This window comes from Mustela nigripes, chromosome 14 (genome assembly GCF_022355385.1).
Source record: "Mustela nigripes isolate SB6536 chromosome 14, MUSNIG.SB6536, whole genome shotgun sequence".
In the NCBI taxonomy this organism is placed as follows: Eukaryota; Metazoa; Chordata; class Mammalia; order Carnivora; family Mustelidae; genus Mustela; species Mustela nigripes.
The window spans coordinates 26,775,434-26,796,476 of record NC_081570.1 but is presented as its reverse complement, the minus strand read 5'-3'; the positions used below and the strand labels follow the sequence as shown (position 1 = coordinate 26,796,476).

At 41.2% G+C, this 21,043-nt stretch overlaps 1 protein-coding gene across 5 annotated transcripts in view; it reads left to right on the top strand.

Moving 5' to 3' along the window:
* Positions 1-21,043, top strand: part of KIAA0319L (KIAA0319 like) — a 90,699-nt gene that overhangs the window by 10,737 nt on the left and 58,919 nt on the right. The window lies entirely within an intron of this gene.

The window sequence follows — 21,043 nt, the reverse complement described above, 5'->3', positions numbered from 1 at the left end:
AGTCCCACATCGGGCTCTCTGCTCGGCGGGGAGCCTGCTTCTCTCTCTCTCTCTCTCTCTCTCTCTCTCTGCCAGCCTCTCTACCTACCTGTAATCTCTCTCTGTCAAATAAATAAATAAAATCTTTAAAAAAAAAAAAAAATTTTTTTTTTATTTTCTAAGTAATCTCTACACCCAACGTGGGGCTTGAACTCACAATCCCGAGATCAAGAGTTGCATGCTATACTGACTGAGGCAGCCAGGCACCCCTGCTATATTTTATTTTTAATTTAGTCCCAAACTCAGGGTAGGATAGGACAAAGTCAGCTCCTAGCTTAGCAAAAAGTCTTTTCTCCACTAGTTGCCGTTCTCTTTCTGTTCTCCTAACTGCCACCATTTGCCCCTTGCAGACAGAAAACACCTGAACTCACTTTCCTCCTTTGCCTCTACTCTTTGGTTGTACTTTGACGGCTGTAATACCAGACAGACTAAATGGTATCTTTTTCTTTTAAGAGAGTAATATATTTTGACCACACATTGGTCTGATATTTAGGAGAATAGCGTTTTCAGGAGACTTTTTAGGGGGCATTATATCTCTGCTCTTATTGCTGGGTACCTGATTTAAGGTGGATGCCTAATGGAGTAGATCTCATAACGATGAGCCTTCAGCAGGAACTTTCTCCTGCCAAACTGTCCTATATTCTTAACTATATTGCAGTACAGGAAGGTGATAAATTATTAATCCTAAATCTGTCTCCTCAGATTGTAGGATAATGACTTGAGTACATGGCAGCTGGGGAAAGGTAGAGTTTTTTGGTTGTTAACACAAATCGTGCAGGCTTTTTGATTCTAAAATTCAGCGAGCATTAAGCAAGCCTTTGGGATCTTGTTATATCACAATTTAATTGACCGAAGACCAGTGAAAATCCTCTAAAATTAACCTTTCTCCCAATGAAATGAAGAAGTAATTGTGTCTTGCTTAGACACTCTTCAGTAAAAGATAATCATCTTAAGTCTTGCTCTGTATCTTGGAGTATAATTTTGGTGAGTACTTTTTGCCCTTCAGAAACATAATGCAAACACAAATGTATTTCCTAACTTGTGTGAAGTGAAGAGGGATAAGAAAATGGCGTAATTGGGCAGTAAATCTAATGTGATTTAAAAACTGTCTGAAGTGGACTTGCCTCAGGAATTCCTCAAGGGAGGGAATAATAAAAGTGGAGGAATTTATAAAAACAAAATAACAATTGCAGGGCCAAAGCAAGCCTTTTGGCTTATTTTGGAAATTGCATAAAAATCTTACTAATTGGAACGGCTTCCAATTCACGGTATCGTGTGAAATTGGTAGGAATGTGATTGAGAACTGTGTGTGTGGTTTGTGTTTAGACATCTCAGATGAGTAGTGTTGAAAAGTTTGGGTCAAAATGCTTAGCTCTTGGTTTGAGGGCCTGCCTTTTTAGCTTTCTTTCTTTCTTTTTTTTTTTTTTTTAAGATTTTATTTATTTATTCGACAGAGAGAAATCACAAGTAGATGGAGAGGCAGGCAGAGAGAGAGAGAGGGAAGCAGGCTCCCCGCTGAGCAGAGAGCCCAATGCGGGACTCGATACCAGGACCCTGAGATCATGACCCGAGCCGAAGGCAGTGGCCTAACCCACTGAGCCACCCAGGCACCCTTTAGCTTTCTTTCTGATCCTTCATCCAAGAGCTTTGTTAAGAAAAGTCAGCTTATGTGGTTAAGATCCTTGAGCCACTTTTGATTTCAGATAGCCATGGATAAATTTTAGAAAGAAGTTGCAAGAATGGGGCTTGACTACCTACCTAGTCATCAGCCGAGTCCTGGTTCTCTTATATATGGGGTGGTGTCACTGAAACCCACCTTTCATCAGGTTTCTCATCTACAAAATGAGAATGACTGTACCTCTCAGAGGATTGTTGTGAGGATTAAATAAAATGTTCACACAAATATTTTACCTACACCCAGGTGCATAAATAACAATTCAGCAAATGTTAACAGTAGTCATTATAGAATGATAATGTAAAATCCTGTTTGGTTTAACTCTTGTCTAACCCCAGATGACTCAGTGGGCAGCAGGTTTGAGTTCTCTGCTAGCTTCTTGAACCTCCACCAAGTGGATCTCCGTTCCTACATTTTTAGAAGTAGAATGCAGGTAGGCAGCTGGCCTTTCTGCACTGTTAGGAAAAGGAAACCATCATTCATATCCCTGTATAGACCTGTGGTTGGTTGACAGGATGAGTTCTGTTGTCTGTTTTCCATATTTAAAACACGCCACTGAGGAACATGACATTTATTTCCTCCTTCAGCCAGGGATACTTTTTCTCTGGAACAGAACTCTGTTCTGCTCTCATGACACTACCTGGCCCTCAGCCCCGATTCACTGTCCCCCAAAATGATGATGTGCCATGCTTGGTAAGGCCTTGTGGTAGGCCTGGTTATTGCTTTGACTGAGGCTGATCCAATAGCACATTTGGATTTTGTGTCAGAAGTAGCTTACCAGAGTTAGTCCCTTCCTTTGAAACCCATTTATTGCGTACCTATAATCCTAGACATTAGAAATGCGGTGGTGAGTAAGGCAGACATGGTCTCTGTGCTCTTGGAGCTTGCAGTGTGTTGATTCCTTTGCCATTCCTAGGGGACAGAAAAATCTCTTTGGAAGGGATGATGTTATTATTGGTATCAAGAGTCCCTTGGAAGAGGCTGATGTCTCCCTGGGGTCCCAGGGTAATTCAGTGACCGAGGAGACCCAGTCTTCTTTGCAAAATCCTAGAAATGTAGGAGACTAGGCAATTTGATGTCTGGCTTCAATAGAGTAATCTTCTGCTAAGAATTGTGTAGGTGAAGCCCCTGTCTACAATACAGTATATTTCCAGCTCTCCTTTCAATCTAGCTACTCTCTCCACCAGTGTCCCCTGATAAGCGGTGAGGGTGGTTATCTCGAGATTTGGGGAACGGTGACAGCTGCAGCCTTTGTCCCTAACTTGGAAGTGTTTGTCCTCTGGTGACTTCATAATAAATATTAGATATACCCAGCCAGGCAGCTCTTGAAACTCTTTTCTGTGTCAGTGTGCTCCTGTCTTTTTGGCATCAGGGTGGTTACTCAGGCCGTCTGGTGAATGGTTCCCATGCCTAGCATCAGGCAAGCACCGAATCCTACAAATTCTGAACTTCTCTGGTTAATCACAAAAAAACTGTAAAATACCCTAAGATAAGCAAGAGTTAAGAATGTCCCTGAATAGTGCATTAACCCTCACAGACACTTCTAGGAGAAACAAAAGCATAGAGGAATGCTGGCCAAGCCCTGTTCGAAACCCCACCGACTGCAGACAGCTGCTGCCTTGGTGAGTGCCCAGTGTCACTCATCCTGTTCCCCTTCTCAAACCCTCCCAGTGAATGACAGGATTTTTAGGAATGCTGTCTTTCTTCCAACTGGCTTAACATTATGCTTTGATTCTAATCCAGCAGCACATTTGCGTTTGAAATAAATGTGTGCTCACGGATTCTCTCTCTCTCACTTTTAGGTAATAAAGGGAATGACTGGTATAATCAGACCTGGGAGATGGCGTGTTTATATTGATCTGGTTTTCCTTCTCTCCTCTAATTTCAGGTTCAGGCTTAAATTTTTGAAAGGACTGGCTTTTAAAAGAAATGGCTCTTCTGTTTGCGTCTCTCTCTGTGTGTATATGTGTATGTGTGTGTGTGAGAGAGAGAGATACAGCTCCATGTTTATTGTCTTTAACTGGGGGCAACCTGCATCAGCTGGAGGCTTACGGAAGTGAGCCAGTAAAATGAGTGAGTCTTCATCAGAATAAATAGAGAAGCTGAAGAGCCCGATTCCATTTCAGAAAGTTGAGTAATCTGCGTCCTGCTGGGTCAGTCTGTGGCTTTTTCGAAGGAAGCAAAACAGCCCCAAGTGCAGAAGCAGTGCCTCGCTCTCTCTACCTGCACATTCTATTCCCTCAGTCTCTAACTGCTTCTTTTCAAAACCGCTCTCAGCTGCGCTCTCCAGAGTATGCCTATCAGTCGCATGCTGACATTTCTCACAATGCACTTTTCAACTAACAGGGTGAATTTTCCTGTTACCTTGTCTGTGAAAGGTTAAAGGGAGGGCTTGGCTTCTAAGCTCAGGTAAGCGGACCTTGAGCAGGGTCATTTGCCAGGGATGGTCGAGCAGAAGCAAAAGTTGTCTGGCCTTTCCACAGAGACTTTCGCTGACAAGCACACCCTCCTTTCCTTTCCACGCTGTTTTGATGGAGCTGTTTCGCCTCCACTTTTTCATATTTCATGTGGGGGTTGCTGCCTTGGCAGCATGGTTGCCTCTGTCAGTGGGGAGGAAGAGGTGAAGAGCGAAGGCCAAGTGTATGGTGTGTTTTCAAGGGTTTTTCTATGTGTCTGGGGGTGGGGGTGGAGAGAGAGAGAGAATGTGTGTGTGTGTGTCTGCTAGTCACACACATTTAGATATCCCTACTGTCCTGCCCAGAACTAATGTCACTTTTGAAGCAGCAGAGTAATATTGCTGGTTTACAGATGATGCTAAGGAAAGGCCAGTATCTCTGTGGCTCCAGGGAGTCCATACTGTGTCATTTGGTAGTGAGAAGTGTTGACCATCTTGCCCCAATTTTTATTTCTGTCAGTAGAATGGGTATTATAATGAATTTGAAAATGGAGGTTTAGGAGAAGGATATGTGTAAGTACATGTCTTCAATATGAAGTCTGTTAGGAGCCTCATGACTTCAGTAAATAAACCAAACCGTACAAATTATCTGAATGTTGGTGCTGCATTATGTTGATGCTTTAACTAGATTACACTCTTCTAATCTTTATGATCTCTAGTTATTTGTATATGTTGTCTTATATTCAGTGCCTTAAAATATGCTTATTGCATTTTTAATACCTTCTCTAGATTGCTTAATTCAAATCTCCTAATGATAGTTTATATCTAGGTGTTATGTACATACTGTAGATACATACAATTCAGGTCAAAAGACACTGTCCCAAGCTAAATAAAACCTAGTTCCTGGCATCAGAGAGTTCACACTATGGAGGCAGAGATAGATATAGAAACATATAGAAGCATGATAAATTCCAAGATGTGCCATGGGAGCACAAAGAATCGGGCAGGGAAGAGCTGAACCCTGTTCTATAACAGGCTGCTGAGACAAGTGATATTCTAATCCCTTTGAACTTCCTTCTCCCAGAGTCATTTGAAGTGGTTTTTAACCTGCAGAGCTCTTTTCTGTTCTTTATCTCAGAGGGAGAGGTAGAGACGGAGTATGTACAGCTCTGTAAAGTCTAGAGAATAAGAGCCCTGAGAAAATTATTTCTGTACAGATACAGATTGGCTTGGATTTAATTTAAATTAACTGGCTCTCAAAAATTCTAAGAATACTAACTACTCACACAGTTTTGCTTTCATTTACACACAGATGAGAAAGCATCTGTAGCTCTGCATTTTATTTGCTATAAGCAAAAAGTGGTTTAAGATATTTAAGTATTTGAAGCTTGGTTGTATTGAGTCCTCACATGTCCCAGTTCAGCCCACTGCAGGGTGTTTTTTTTCTTTTTTTTTTTTTTAATGACACTTACATAATTCTCCAAAAAGAGAGATTTTTAATGGATAAATTGACATAAACTTTTCCTCTATTGGCCCTATCTGCTGAAATAGCACTTCATGGTTTGCTCCATTATTTTCTTATTTCCTCTCAAGCTTACTGTTATTTTATTTAATTTACATATCTCTGCCACAGTCCTCTAAATGACCTTCTCTTTAGAAAACCAAATCAGCCAGCAAAAAAATTTTAAAAACCTTCCCCCAAAACAAAGCAGTGCTCTGATTCAAGGTTCACTGTGTGGGTTTCCAGAGAAGGTTGGTATGATTGTGATGAATGCAAATAATTTATCAGCCCTGCAGTCAGAGACGGCAGTCAACTGCAGGTTTTTAACAATAACATCTGCAAGTGGTCCATAGAGGGAATTGCTAGGTTCATCACACCAGACCTGGGGCTTTTCTCAATAGAAAAACAGTTTCTTTTTAGAACCACTTTTATGTACAGGCTAGGGTTTATCTGTTATCATTTGATACCTGTGCTTTTTGAGGTACAAAGCCAGTGTTACTTAGAGAGGTGTGGGTTCCTTCATGCTGTGGCTTGGAGGCGTGCTCTTCTTGCTGACAGCATTCTTCAGTCTTTTAGTCATAAGGTGGTGGGAGAAAAAGCGAAGCAGGAGAGTCTGAGTATATTATATGCAGCCATATACCACCCTAGTTACAAGTTTTTTGGTTTTTTGTTTTTTTTTTTTAATCATTTGCCTCCCATCTGCCTTAAAATATTACAAAGTTTAATCGTTTAATAGTTTAATCATTTGGCTCCAATCTGCCTTTAAATATTATAAGTTTAATCGTTTAATGGTTTAATCATTTGGCTCCAATCTGCCTTTAAATTTTTTAAGGGCCTTGATGACTGGATCATTTTTGGTGACTTTATGGCAGGAGAGCTACTTTCAGCTATACCAGTGTTTTGATTAATACTCTAACTTGCTGCTTGGTTGTGAAAATGGCTTTAGTCTAAACCTTACAGATAGGTCTTTGAAACTTAATAGCAACTGTATCCAGTTAATGCAAACTTTTGATTTTTTTAAGAGTATCAGGTGGACACTAGAGGCATTAGAATTGTGATAGACTGGTTTCCATCTTTTCCGCCTAGGTGAGCGAAATTTTGAGTTTTTTCTTTTCCTTCTCGTCACTGCTCAGAAGGAAAATTGAATGGATCTAGATGTCATCTGTGATGAATGGCCATTTGTCTGGGTGAACTGGAAACCATTCTCCACTGTCACTTTGTTCAGAAAGTTCTGTGGTGAAAGCCTGTTTTTCCTTTGAGTGAGGTGGAGTGACCTGAACTAGCTAGGGGAACGGAAATTTGGTTTGTCCTTTCATGAGTAAAGATTGCTTTGTGATTTGAAAGGATTTTTCAGTTTAGGCAGGAAAGGCTCTTTTCTAGGTGGTTATGTTCGATTCAACAATCTCTTCTTAATCCATTTGGCTTTTCTTCTGTGTCTCTTTTGCATATCTCAAACCTCCCATTCAGTGCTCTCTTCAGTCTAATTCAGAAAGCTGTTTTCTCATTTCTCAGTGAACTGGGAACTTTGCTTTTCTTTCCTGTCCCTGCTGTATTTTAGCCAAGGAAATTAATTAGTATTAAGGAGCTGATTCAAATGACAACAACTCAGGTAAATCTGTAGTGGAGCTGACATCTTTTGCTAGATTTTGTCAGTTTAAAAAATTGCATACATTTATTTAAATTTTGGGTAAGTGTTTAAACAATTCTTTGAATGCCTTCTATAAGCCAAGTATTTTACTGGGCCTACTAATACAGAAATATGAGAAGCAACCCAGCACTTAAACGGGGAAGAGTATATGAGGTAGCCAAATATGATCCAGTGAAAGAAAATTCTGTGATAGAAGATATGCAGGGAGGGACCCTGGGGTAACAGTTTCCTCAAGGAAGGCTTTCTGGAAAAAGTGATGCCTGTGCTAAAATGAAGTGTAGTAACAACAAAAGTAATGGCAGCTAATATATATCCTGAGCTTTAACTACATGTCAGGCATTGTGTTAAGTACTTTGCATAGCTTACCTTTTTTTAATGTCTATAACAACCCTGTGAGTTTAGGTACTGTTATCATTCCTATTTCTACTCGTGAAGAAACCAAGAAAAATGAGCTAAGATGACATGGATAGTTAAGTTGGCTGCATAGATTCAGACCCAGTCAGTCCTATTTCAGGGGCCACAACTTCAACCTGTGTGGTAGGGAAGATGGGTGAGATAGAATAAGGGTATTGATCCTGATATGGGATTTTCTTTTGGAAGCAATTTTTTTGTTTGTTTTTATTTGCTTGGTTTTTGTTTTTGTTTTTAACTCAGATTTCCAGAAGGTTCTGTATGATCCTCACCTTGGATACTGGGTGTATTTTTTTTTTTTCTTCATTAAACCAAGATTAAATGAGGGTGGTTTTATAGTTCCTTTAACCTGTTAAGTATCAGTATTATGCCCTAGGTAGGTAGATTAAAAGAACATTTCCTCCTCTTTTACCCATAAATATTGGCATCTTCTATAGAGATGTTATGGTTTTTCTCTTCAGCAATTTGCCATAATCCAGCACCTTAAGGCTTCTTTAGTGACAGTGTTTACAGAGAGGATTTTCTCTTTGGAGTGCTTTTTCTTTTTTCTTTTTTTTAAGATTTTATTTATTTATTTGTCGGAGAGAGCACAAGCAGAGAGAATGGGAGGCAGAAGGAGAAGGAGGCTCCCTACTGAGCAAGGATCCCAGTGTGGGACCCAATCCTAGGACTCTGGGATCATGACCTGAGCCAAAGGCAGACACATAATGGACTGAGCCACCCAGGCGCCCCACTTCAGAATACTCTTAATCAGAGAAGTGCTCTGGGGCTCAGGTTTTGTGATCACATGGCTGGAAGCTTGTTTTCCATCTAGCAGACCATCAAGAGTTAACATGGATAGTGGCTTTGAGGTATCTTTTGGGCAGCTGGTTCCATGGGGAGTTTGTCTTTCATCAGAATGGTCTTTGGGAAAGATGGAAATGTTACATACTGTCAAGGGAAAGGAGTCAGAACATGGACACAAAGCCTATTGATTCTTATTTAGCAGTTAGTTTAGTTTCAGCAAATCACCTACACCACAACATTTAACAAACTGTGCTCTTAACAAAGCTAGGCACACAGCAAAGGCAATGAATGAATGGTAATTATTTCCTTTTCAAAGGGCTGCTTTGTGAGGCTGCTGCCACCTTTCAGTCTAACCTGTGCGCAGTTGAGGAAAAAGTGTTGGCCCTTTTGAAGGGAGAAAGGGCACCAGTTATTATCAAACTTCATAATACCTGACTGTGCCCTTCAGAGGATTTAGTTACCTCCCCTGCTTTGCTTTCTGAATGTGCTAACCCCCGTGGGAGAGAACTGGTGTGGGGAGTCACTGGAACCATTTTTGTATTTGTTTGTTAGTGGGTGTACAGGTAACAGACGTGCTGACAGTCAAAAGGAAAGTGGAGGGTGCCCCCTGAGGTGGTTTGTATTTGAACAGTTCCTGTAAGTTGTTTCAGGATTGATAATATGCCTGCTTGTCTCATTTTCATATGGCAGCCATCTTGGCTGAGACCCATTGCTTCTGAGAGAATGTATACTTTTGGTTATAGCTGCAGGAAGACGGGGTCGAGCTAGAGTTCAGTCACTGACTTCACCAGATTTAAGGTTGCTGCTTCACTGCTTGATAATAGTTCCTTACAAGTATCATCATCAAAGGAAAGTTTTGAATGGATTCTTTTTTTTTTTTTTTTAATTTTTATTTATTCAACATAGATCACAAGTAGACAGAGAGGAAGCGGCAGAGAGAGGTGGGAGGGAAGCAGGCTCCCTGCTGAGCAGAAAGCCCAATGCGGGGCTCTCTCACAGGACCCTGAAATCATGACCTGAGCTGAAGGCAGAGGCCCAACCCACTGAGCCACCCAAGCACCCCTTGAATGGGGTTCTTAACCGTATTATAAAATAGTGAGATTTCTAGAAAGGAATTTTAGTTTCAATGATGTTAAAAGTAAGTGCAGGGGCACCTGGGTGGCTCAGTGGGTTAAAGCCTCTGCCTTTAGCTCAGGTCATGATCCCAGGGTCCTGGGATCAAGCCCCACATCGGGCTCTCTGCTCAGCGGAGAGCCTGCTTCCGCCTCTCTCTCTGCCTGCTTCTCTGCCTACTTGTGATCTCTGTCTGCCAAATAAATAAATAAAATCTTTAAAAAAAAAAAAAGTAAGTGCAAATTTTGCATATATAATTATTGTCTACAGAAACTTGGCTCCCCTTTCACCCCAGCAGAAGAAGGTACCAGCTGGTTTTGTTTGTTTTGTTTTTTGAAGTCATACTGGCAGGGCATTCCCTCTACTCTTACTCCCACCATGTCAGCCCTTCCACTGGGATACGATTTGATGAATTTGGCTTAAGTATGAATTCCCAATGACCTTAACACTATGGTTCCTATGGTTGTGGGCATTCTGTCTCTGCTTCCTTCTTGGTTGGCAGCCAGAGCAGTTTCCAAATTACCTGGAAAATCAGGCTTGTTACCTGAGATTTACAGATGCCAGAGGCAACAGCACTGCCTCTCAGTGTTTCAGGAGTTGTTCACGGCTTCCTAAAGCATTTGATGAATTTCCTCTGGCAATAATTTATATATTCTGTAGACTTTTCCACTCTGCTACTTGGAATTATGAAACCAGGTCTAGATTTTGTGCTAGATTTATTAGAATTCTGTATTTTGAGAGGTAGTAATTATAAGTAAGCATTGCTAGCTCCAGAGTTCCCAGTTTGGGGGATCCTCCAGGTAGTACATATGGGAGCTCTGTATTCTCTGCTTTGTCTTGGCTTTAGAAGGATTGACTCTGTCCTCCTGTACTCTACCTGGGTAAGCTTTCTACCTGCTCCTACCAGCAGTGAGATCCAGACTTTCCCAAAGAGTTTTCAGTCTAAGGTTCTATGTAAACCCTCTTTTGTAAAGATTTAATATTGCTTTTGCTTAGACCCTGGGAGCAGAGCCAGGCTATGGCGGCGTGGGCAGGAGAGGAACTGATCTAAAATTGGAGCTTATTTTCATCTTACCTTTTATCCAAGTTACTTCTAGAATCCAATATTGACTCTACCAATGCTCCCCTGCTTCCTCCTCTGATGAACTCTTTTTCTCGGGAGTAACAACAATGAAAATTGAATCTTAGAGAGGTTAAGTGACTTTTCAAAGGTTAAATTATAGTAAATGATGGACCTACAGCTGAATCTGGAACCTGTGTCTTTTAGCCATCTGAGAGGGGAATTATGATCCACTGAATGGATGGGAGAGAATTGTTTTGCCCCCATGCGTTTATTATTGAACACATAATGGAGCAACATTTTTAAAAAATAACAGTTAATAATAAAAATAAATAACTCAGTCAAAATCCCGCTTAGTAAACATGTGAACTGAGAGATCAGAGTACCTATTCTCCTTATTGGAAACTATTGGGATTAATTTTCTTAGCAATGCCATAGCCAGTTAACCTGCCCCATACTTCACATTTTCTTTTACTTCTGGTCACTGTCAAAGACATACGTGCTTTTGACCATTTGTCCTCTCCCAGGCTCTATTTCCTTGAGCTAAGATAAAGAATCAAATTGTCAGGTAAGAGAGACATGAGTTAGAGATCTTACCCGTCACTAAGCTTTAATAATAATTTTAAGAATACAGCAATCAAGAAGTCCAAGTGAAGTTGGGAGAGTCTGAAACATCCTGTGTGATTGCCCAGGTTGTTCCTTCTGTCATTGGACAAGCTCTCTCTTGCCCAAAGTAATGGATAAGATCTCTAACTGAGGCTTCCAGGTCACCTCACAAAGCAGGGGAGTGTTAGGGTTCTAAAATGTTTTGGGGCACCTGGGTGGCTCAGTCATTAAGCATCTGCCTTCAGCTCAGGTCATGATTCCAGGGTCTTGGGATCAAACCCTGCATTGGACTCCCTGCTTAACGGGAAGCCTGTTTCTTCCTCTCCCATTCCCCCTGCTTGTGTTCCCTCTCTCACTATGTCTATCTCTGTCAAATAAATAAATAAATAAAATTTAAAAAATAAAATGTTTCTCTTTTACACTACCAGATAGTTGCGTAGCTTATGTGACATTCTTCAGGGAGCCATGGAAGTGAAAGACCCTTGCAGGGCAAACCAGTCTTACAGCTAACCCCCATCCATTCCCACTTTTATCTTCTCTTCTTTAAAAGATGTGATTTTGACAAGAGCTGCTAGCAACAACCAGGAAATTAGGATTTTTTGTTCCTTTCCTTTCAACCTTGTAATTCCCATAAATTTCCTTCACCATTTCCCGAGTCTAAATCTGTTCCCCCAAATTCCACAGAAATTCTCTCAGAGCTTTCACCTCAGAGCTTTCACCATTTATACTGAAGCTGGATAGGCAGCAACCCTGTCATCAGTTCATCATCATAACTTTCCATCCCCTCTTTTTTTCTTGCTAGGAAGTGCCTTAACTATTGTGATTTGCGTGAGTCTGACTTGACATTCCTGTATGACTTTGTGCTTTTCAACTCACATTTACCACCCCTCCCTTCTCAACTTTTTAACTGTGACAAGAATCCATTGAGTTATTAAGCCCTCTCTGGACTAAATAGACATTCTCCCTAGATAGGGAGAATTTTCTGAGACCTTGGTTTTTCTTGGAGAAAGACTTCGTTTTCCCTCTAGCCTGCAGGCGATGGTTGCTCATTCTTCTATCTCCCATGTATCCCTGAGTTTGGAGGTGGAACTGATGTCCTCATCATTTCTCACTGTCACTTCTGGAACAGTACTCCTCCAGTGTCATGTAAAAGTTCTGCTCGGTGAGGTTTATACCACTTCCTACCTCTAGTCATTACTCATCTACCAACCATCATTCACTCACACACATCCCCCATTTATTGTGGCATATGGGCCTCATCTCCGTTTGAAGTCTTGTCATCGGCCTGGATGACTTTACTATGACCCACCTGATATCAGGCCCTCTGGTTTCCTCCATATGCATACATGCCTTTATCTGTGCATTCATTCAGAAAGATATTTTGGGGCACCTACAGTGTAATGTGCTAAGTGCCATGCCAGAATTGGGGGTATAGTAGTGAGAGAAAAAAAACAAAACAGACATGGCCCTGTCATCCGTGAGCTTACAGTGTGGTGGTGGGGAAAACACTGAGCAGATGATCACAAGAAATGTAATTTTATAACTGCAATAATTGCTTTAAAGGAAAGGGGCGACTGGGCCTAAAGAGTGTATAAATGGGGAGACCTGACTTGGCATGGAGGCGTCTCTGAGGCAATGATGGTTGAACTGAGATCTCATAAGTGGAGCTAACTGGGCAAAGAAGGGAGGTAAGAGAGTTCCCAGCAGAGCGGGCAGCACGCGCAGAGCCCAGCTAGGAGAAGGAGCGTAGTCCATTTGAGGATTGAAAGAAAGCTGGTGGGTTGGAACATAACGACTGAGGGAGAGACTGCTACAATGTGGGGCCAGAAAGGTAGATATGGTCTAGATCATACAGGATCTTCTTAGGTTATGTTAAGGATTTTGGTTGTCACCCTAAGAGCCCTTGGAAGCCATCGACATTTCTGTTTATTTACATTTTTAAAATTTATCTTTCAGGCGCCTGGGTGGCTCAGTCGGTTAAGCCGCTGCCTTCGGCTCAGGTCATGATCTCAGGGTCCTGGGATCGAGTCCCGCATCCGGCTCTCTGCTCGGCAGGGAGCCTGCTTCCTCCTCTCTCTCTCTGCCTGCCTCTCTGCCTGCTTGTGATCTCTGTCTGTCAAATAAATAAATAAAATCTTAAAAAAAAAATAAAATTTATCTTTCAAAAAATAATACATGTACATTGTACAAATTCAAAAGGTAAAAAAGGGTATTTTGCGAACAAACAAGTCTCTCACTTCAGTCTCTCGAGCTACCTCCTTTCCCCTGCTAAAGGCAACCATGCCAACTTCTCGACTATTCTTCCAAAAATAGTCTATGCATATATGCATAAAAATTATATTCTTTCCCCCCACACACACAAATTGTAGCATACTAGACACACTGCTCTGAACTTTTCTTTTTCTACATAGTGTATTCTGGATACCATTGCATGCTAGTACTATATAGAGTAGCCTTATTCATCTCCATAACTGCATGGATCCTCTTTAATTTATTTAATTGGTCTCTATTGAGAAGTTTAAAAGTTAGTTCTAGTATTTTTTCATTTCAAGCAACATATAGTGAATATCTTTTTTTTTTTTTAAAGATTTTATTTATTGCCTGGGTGGCTCAGTTGGTTAAGCAACTGCCTTCGGCTCAGGTCATGATCCTGGAGTCCTGGGATCAAGTCTGGCATCGAGCTCCCAGCTCCATGTGGAGTCTGCTTCTCCCTCTGACCTTCTTCCCTCTCATGCTCTCTCTCACTCTCTTTCTCAAATAAATAAAGAAAATCTTTTTTTCTTTTCTTCCTCTCCCATTCCCCCTGCTTGTGTTCCCTCTCTCACTATGTCTATCTCTGTCAAATAAATAAATAAATAAAATTTAAAAAATAAAATGTTTCTCTTTTACACTACCAGATAGTTGCGTAGCTTATGTGACATTCTTTTCTAAAAAAGATTTTCTTGGGGCGACTGGGTGGCTCAGTGGGTTAAAGCCTCTGCCTTCGGCTCGGGGCATGATCCCAGGGTTCTGGGATCAAGCCCCACATCGGGCTCTCTGCTGAATGGGGAGCCTGCTTCCTCCTCTCTCTCTCTCTGCCTGCCTCTCTGCCTACTTGTGATCTGTCTTTCAAATAAATAAATAAATAAATAAATAATCTTTAAAAAAAAAAAAGATTTTCTTTATTTATTTGACAGAGATCACAAGTAGACAGAGAGGCAGGCAGAGAGAGAGAGAGGGAAACAAGCTCCCTGCTGAGCAGAGAGCCCGATGCAGGACTCAGTCCCAGGACCCTGAGATCACGACCTGAGCTGACCCAGGCGCCCAAGAAAATCTTTTAAAAAAAGATTTTATTTATTTACTCTTTGAGAAGGAGAGCTAGAGAGCAAGTGAGTATGGGTAGGGGGAGGAGCAGAGGAAGAGGAGAGAAAATCTCAAGCACACTTTATTCTGAGTGTGGAGCCCTACATGGGGCTTGATCTCACAACCCTGAGATCATGACTTTAGCCGAAATCAAGAGTTGGACGCCTAACGGACTGAGCCACCCAGGTGCCCCTACAGTGAATATCTTTGCTAGCATGTCACATGTGATAATGTATCTGTTCAGTAAATTCCAAATTTAGCTACCTTTATTCTGTAAAGACTGAATCTCTCTCTCTTTTTATTTTTTTTTAAAGGTTTTTTTATTTGACACAGAGCTAGAGAGGGAATACAAGCAGGGGGAGTGGGAGAGGGAGAAGCAGGCTTCCCGCTGGGCAGGGAGCTGAATGCGGGGCTTGATCCCAGGACCCTGGGATCATGACCTGAGCCAAAGGCATATGCTTAACAACTGAGCCAGTTGGGTGCCCCAAGACTGAATTTCTTTCCTTTAGAGCACTTACATTAGTTTGCAATTCTACGTTCATTATTGTGTCTGTTTAATTTCTGTCTCCCCATCCAAATTCTAAGCTCCATCAAAGCAATGCCTGGTGTGAAACAAATGCACCGTAATATTTGTTGAATGGATGAATGAATAAAGAAATAAAGATAATAGCTAGGTGGGAAGAAAAGGCGCCTAATTAATTAAACTTTTGAGGTTATCTTTTACTAGACAGAAATAATTTGCATCTCTGTAAAAATCAAAATCATTTGTAACCCATCAGTCTTCCATAAGTTAGCATCCAAATTTAGGCTGTACTCATTAATTAATAATAAGTCAAACAAAAGTACATTCTCTTAGACCAGGGGTTAGCAAACTTTCTTAAAGTGCCAGATAGTAAACATTTTAGGCTTTGTGAGTCTTTTTTTTTTTTTTTTAAGATTTTATTTATTTATTTGACAGACAGAGATCACAAATAGGCAGAGAGGCAGGCAGAGAGAGCAGGGTGGCGGGTGGGAAGCGGTCTTGGGAAGCTTCCCAGGACCCTGGAATCATAACCTGAGCTGAAGGCAGAGGCTTTAGCCCACTGAGCCACCCAGGCACCCCTAGGCTTTGTGAGTCTTAAGATAAAAGTCTGTTGCAGCCCCTTAACTCTGCCATTGTGGGGGTGCCTGCATGGCTCATTTAATTGGGTGTCTGCCATTTAGCATGCGTTGTGACCCGGGGTCCAGGGATTGAGCCCTGTATCGGGCTCCCTGCTCTGCAGGGGAGCCTGCTTCTCCCTCTTCCTCTCCCCCTGCTTGTGTGCTCTCTCTCTCGCTCACTCTGTCTCTCAAATGAATAAATAAAATCTTTAAAAAAAAACTTAGCCATTGTGGAGCAAAAAGAGCTGTAGACAATATAAATAAATGAGTGTGACTATATTCCAATAAAACTTTATTTACAATAATAGTAGTTGGAGTTGGCCTGTTAGCCATAGTTTGCTGCTCATGGTTTATTAAATCAGTAGTGATGTGTGAACTTGCTTTTTAAATTAAAAAAAAATTTTTTTTAAGATTTTATTTATTAGAGAGCAAGTAAGCATGAGCAGGGAATGGGGCAGAAGGAGAGGGACAAGCAGAGTCCCCCCTGAGAGAGGAGCCTGAAGCAGGGCTCGATCCCAGGACCTAGAGATCATGACCTAAGCTGAAGTCAGACACTTAACCAAATGAGCCACCCAGGTGCCCCCTGCAACTTGGTTTTTTAATTCAAGATATCATGGGAATATTTCTTTTCTTTTTTAAAGATTTATTTATTTAATTTGAGAGTGAGAGAGCACACACACACTTGAGCTGGGGGAGGGACAAAGGGATGGGGAGAGAGAAAGAATATTCAAGCAGACTCCCTACTGAGTGTGGAGCCCCATATGGGGCTTGATCCCAGGACCCTGAGATCAGGATCTAAGCCAAAACCAAAAGCCGGCCGCTTAACTGACTGAGCCATCCCAACACCCCTCATGGGGCTATTTCTCTTCTTGCATATACAATTCTACCTCACTGTTTTCAGTTGCTGCATGGTATTCTATACTATTTTCATACTGATAGACTTGAAGTTTTTCAAATATTTCACCAGTACAAACCATACTATAATGAAATCTTTACAAGTGAGAAGTTCTTTGGCATGGAGGTGCACAGAATATTTTTGTTAAATATATAATTTATTGAATGTCTCTTCTTTGATACTCGAAGGAATAAACCCTTTCTTTGTGATTTACCACACTAACTACATTTGGTGGCTCTTTGTTATGAATTTTCTTATGTTGTTTATGGATTGAGCTTTGGGAAAAGTTTTCCCATATTTATTACATTTCTGAGGTTTTCCTCTATATGGATTCTCTGATGTTCAGCAAGGCCGGGCCTGTGCCTGAAGACTCTCCTGTATTTCTTGCAGTGATAGGATTTTTGTCCAGTATGAATTCTCTCATATCCAATAAACTCTTCACAAAGGCTTTCCCACAGTCATTTACACCAATAGGGTTTATTTTCACTGTGAGTTTTCTGATGTCTAGCAAATGATACATACCTGAAAGATTTTTTTTTTTTTAAAGATTTTATTCATTTATTTGACAGAGAGAGAACACGACAGCGAGAGAGGGAGCACAAGCCAGACACTTAAGAACTGAGCCACCCAGGCGCCCCTACCTAAAAGATTTTCCACATTTATTTCAGTGATACGGTTTCTCTCTTACATGTAATTTTTTTTGTTGTTGTTGTTAGAGGCAGGGAGGGGCAGAGAAAGAGGGAGAATCTTAAGCAAGCTCCACTGTGGAGCCTGATGCGGGGCTCCATCTCACAACCCTGAGATCAAGATCTGAGCTGAAATCAAGAGTCGGTCGCTTAACTGACTGAGCCATGTAGGTGTCCCTCCTGTATGTGTTCTTTGATGACTAATAAGAGTTGAGCTCTTCCTAAAGGCTTTTTCACGTTTGCTATACCAGTATGGTTTCTTACCAGTATGGGTTTTCTGATGTTCCACCAGGAATTATCCCTGAAAGCTTTCCCATATTCATTACATTTGAAAGACTCTTCTCCACTATGTATTCTCATGATGAGTAAGGGCTGGGTTCTGAGCAAAGGCTTTTACTAGTCTTTACGTACATAGGGTTTCTGACTGGTATGATTTCTCTGATGGCTTAAAAGGATAGAGTTCTGTGCCTGGGTGGCTCAGTTATTAAGCATCTGCATTTGACTCAGGTCATGATCTCAGGGTCTGGGATTGAGCCCCGCATCAGGCTCCCTACTCAGCGGGGAGCCTGCTTCTCCCTCCCCCATTCCCCCTGCTTGTGTTTCCTCTCTCTTCTCTGTCAAATAAACAAATAAAATCTTTAAAAAAAAAAAAAAAGGGTAGAGTTCTTTTTGAAAGCTTTTCCACATACATTGCATTGTTGGGGTTTCTCTCTACAATGAGTTCTCTGGTAATTAATAATTGTTGGGTTCTGTGGAAATTGAGAAATTTCTACATTGAGTACATCTGTAAGGTTGTTTGCTTATGTGAATTTTTATGCTGATTTAAAGGAAGTGAGCTGTTCATAAAGGCTATCCCACATTCTGTACATAAATGAGTTATCTCACCTATAAGATTTTTCTGATGGCTGATATAGGGGGAATTATATTTAAAGATTTTGTCACATTACAGTGCTGCTTCTCTGGGGGAACTTCTTTTCTCCCATTCCAGGCCTGTATCAGTGATGACACCTTATGTACACTCTCTGGAGTGGATCCTTCAGAAATATTTTGCTTTAGGACTGATGCTTTTGTTTCAAACCAGTACTCCTAGACTGTACAAAAACCTGGCAGAGGGACGCCTGGGTGGCTCAGTTGGTTAAGCAGCTGCCTTCGGCTCAGGTCATGATCCCAGCGTCCTGGGATCGAGTCCCACATCGGGTTCCTTGCTCTGCAGGGAGCCTGCTTCTCCCTCTGACTCTGCCTTCCACTCTGTCTGCCTGTGCTTGCTCTCACTCTCTCTCTCTCTTACAAATAAATAAATAAAATCTTTTAAAAAAATAAATAAATAAATAAATTAAAAAAAAAAAAAAAAAACCTGGCAGAACTTTTCACACCTCCATCCAGGGCTTTACCCCTTGCTCCAGTTGGGCAATTAACTTTGGTTTAAAAAAGAAAAGCCCCTCAGATTCCCATGGTTTTCCAGCATCATATCCCTGTGCGTGTCCACTGAATGAATCCAGGTGTCTCCATTCAGTCTGGGTAAAGATCACAGCTACATACCTAAATGTCAGTGATCCCTGGATGTGTACTCTTAGTAGTCTTGGAGCCCTCTGTCTTCCTAACTGTTCTCTTAGGTAAGGGCAGAAAATCCTGACAAACCAATGACTTCGGAGTCTAGAAGTCCAAAATAAAGGGTTGGTATCTTCTGAGACTCTGGGTAGATCCCTTCCTTGACTTTCTTAGTGTCTGGTGGTCACTGTCAATCATTGGCATTCCTTGGCTTGTAGCAATCTCTGCCTCTGTCATCACATGGCCTTCTCCCTGTGTATCTATGTAGATCATCAATTTTAGACTTCTCTTATTTTCTAAAATAAGCATTTACAACTATAACTGTCCCTCTAAACACTGCTTTAACTGCATCTCGTGAGTTTTTATAGGTTATGTTTTTGCTTTCATTCAGTTAAAAATATTTTCTAATTTCCCTCATGTTGTCTCAACCCATAATTGGGGTAAATTGGTATTCAGTCAAAGATTGAAAGGGACCATTATCCAGACATTGGGAGCTTTTTCTCTGTGTTGTTTCCTCCTTTTTGGTTGTTCGTTCCAAAATTCCAGCCATCACAGTCACCTGAAATTCTGTTTCCTCAACTCAGCAAGTCTGCCCTAGTCTGCTTAGGCTCTCTTTCCCTGTACTACTGTTTGGAGCACACTTCCATACAGAAAGCCAGGGCAGTCGTAGGGCTTACCTATTTGTTTCCTTCCTCTTTGGGATCACAGTCCTGGACCACCTGTTGCTCATTGTCTAGAAACAGTTGTTTCATATAGTCTAGTTTTCTAGTTGTTCATGATGTGAGGGCAAGTCCTATGGCAATTTGTTCCGCAGGGGCAAAAGTGGGTATCATGCTACATTTTAAAAATTAAATGAAATAGTGGCTTACAGAAAAGTGCAGGTTATTTTCATCTGTGTGGACCTCCTCACTATGTTAAATGTGAGAGAATTATTCTGAGAAGAATGATGGAAAATTGGTATAAAGGTGACTGACAGTAGTTACTGAGGTAACCATTTATTGATTTCAACACAGTCTGTATACTCAGATAGCTGTTCCCAAGATTCATACCATTGGCCACTGTGTGGGAAGGTGTATAAGGATATGAAGGGTATTTCTGTAGCTCTTGGTAGCTTCATTTTTTTTCCCCGTAGTTTCTATTTCTTCTTTTTTCTTAAGGAAGTTCTATTTTTTCTAGGTTTCTAAATTGCCTTGTCTGATGTTAGGTCTGTGCCAGTCTCTCTCTTTTCTTTTAATGAACAATGGCAGATTGGCTACCACAGCGCCTGCTCAGTAATCCAGAAGCCTGCCTTTTTTTCCTTTTCTCTCTCATTTGACTGGTGTCCACATTTAGTCTGCTGGACATTTTGTAAGTATTTCTTGGGAGTCAGGTTGGCTTTGGCTGATTATCACATTGTTGCTTTGGTTAGTCAGAGCCCCCTTTCAGTTCTGTGTACATGCAGACAGGATTATCCGTGTATCTTCAGTATTTTGATTCTACTTCATATTTTCTGTATGTAATTTTAAAATATCTTCTACATTTCTAACCCCAGGGCCAGGGCAGGGGTGACGAAGGAGACACCTAGGGCACAAAATTTAAGGAGGCACTGACTCTCAAGATTGGGTAAGCCAGCTCCATGCTTACATGAGTCTGAGAATGCACACCTCCTTAAATTTTGTGCCTGAGGCACCTATTTTGCCTCACCCTGGTTCTGGCTCTGTCTAACCTTGACCGTATTTGGGTGCAGATACCTATATAACTAAGACCTTAAAATGAACTCTATAATAGTTTTCATTTAGAACATGCTTTGACTTTTCTGCATCTGAGAAGACAGAAGTGAGGTAATACTTCAGGAAAATTAATGCCACACCTGAAGTAATTCAGTAGCCTAGAGTTTATGCAGAAGGAACATGAGCTAGAATTTTGGACCAAGTTATTTAGGTTAACTACAGTAGGTCACTGTTGTACTTCTGTTCCTTTATTTCTTATCATGACATGACTTGTCAGTAGGAAGTTCATTCTTGCAGAATCCGGCTCACGATTAAATTTCTTGGTAATCTGACTACTGCTCTGGCTGATACCGTGATGTGCAGAACTGCCTTTCTCTGGCAAATGGGTAGTTAGAAAATGGTGAACCTATAACCTGTAAGAGGTTAAGAGTACTCAGTTTGTGTTGCTCCCGGTTCGGGGGAGGGGGTAGTTATTCCATCCAGTTTTGC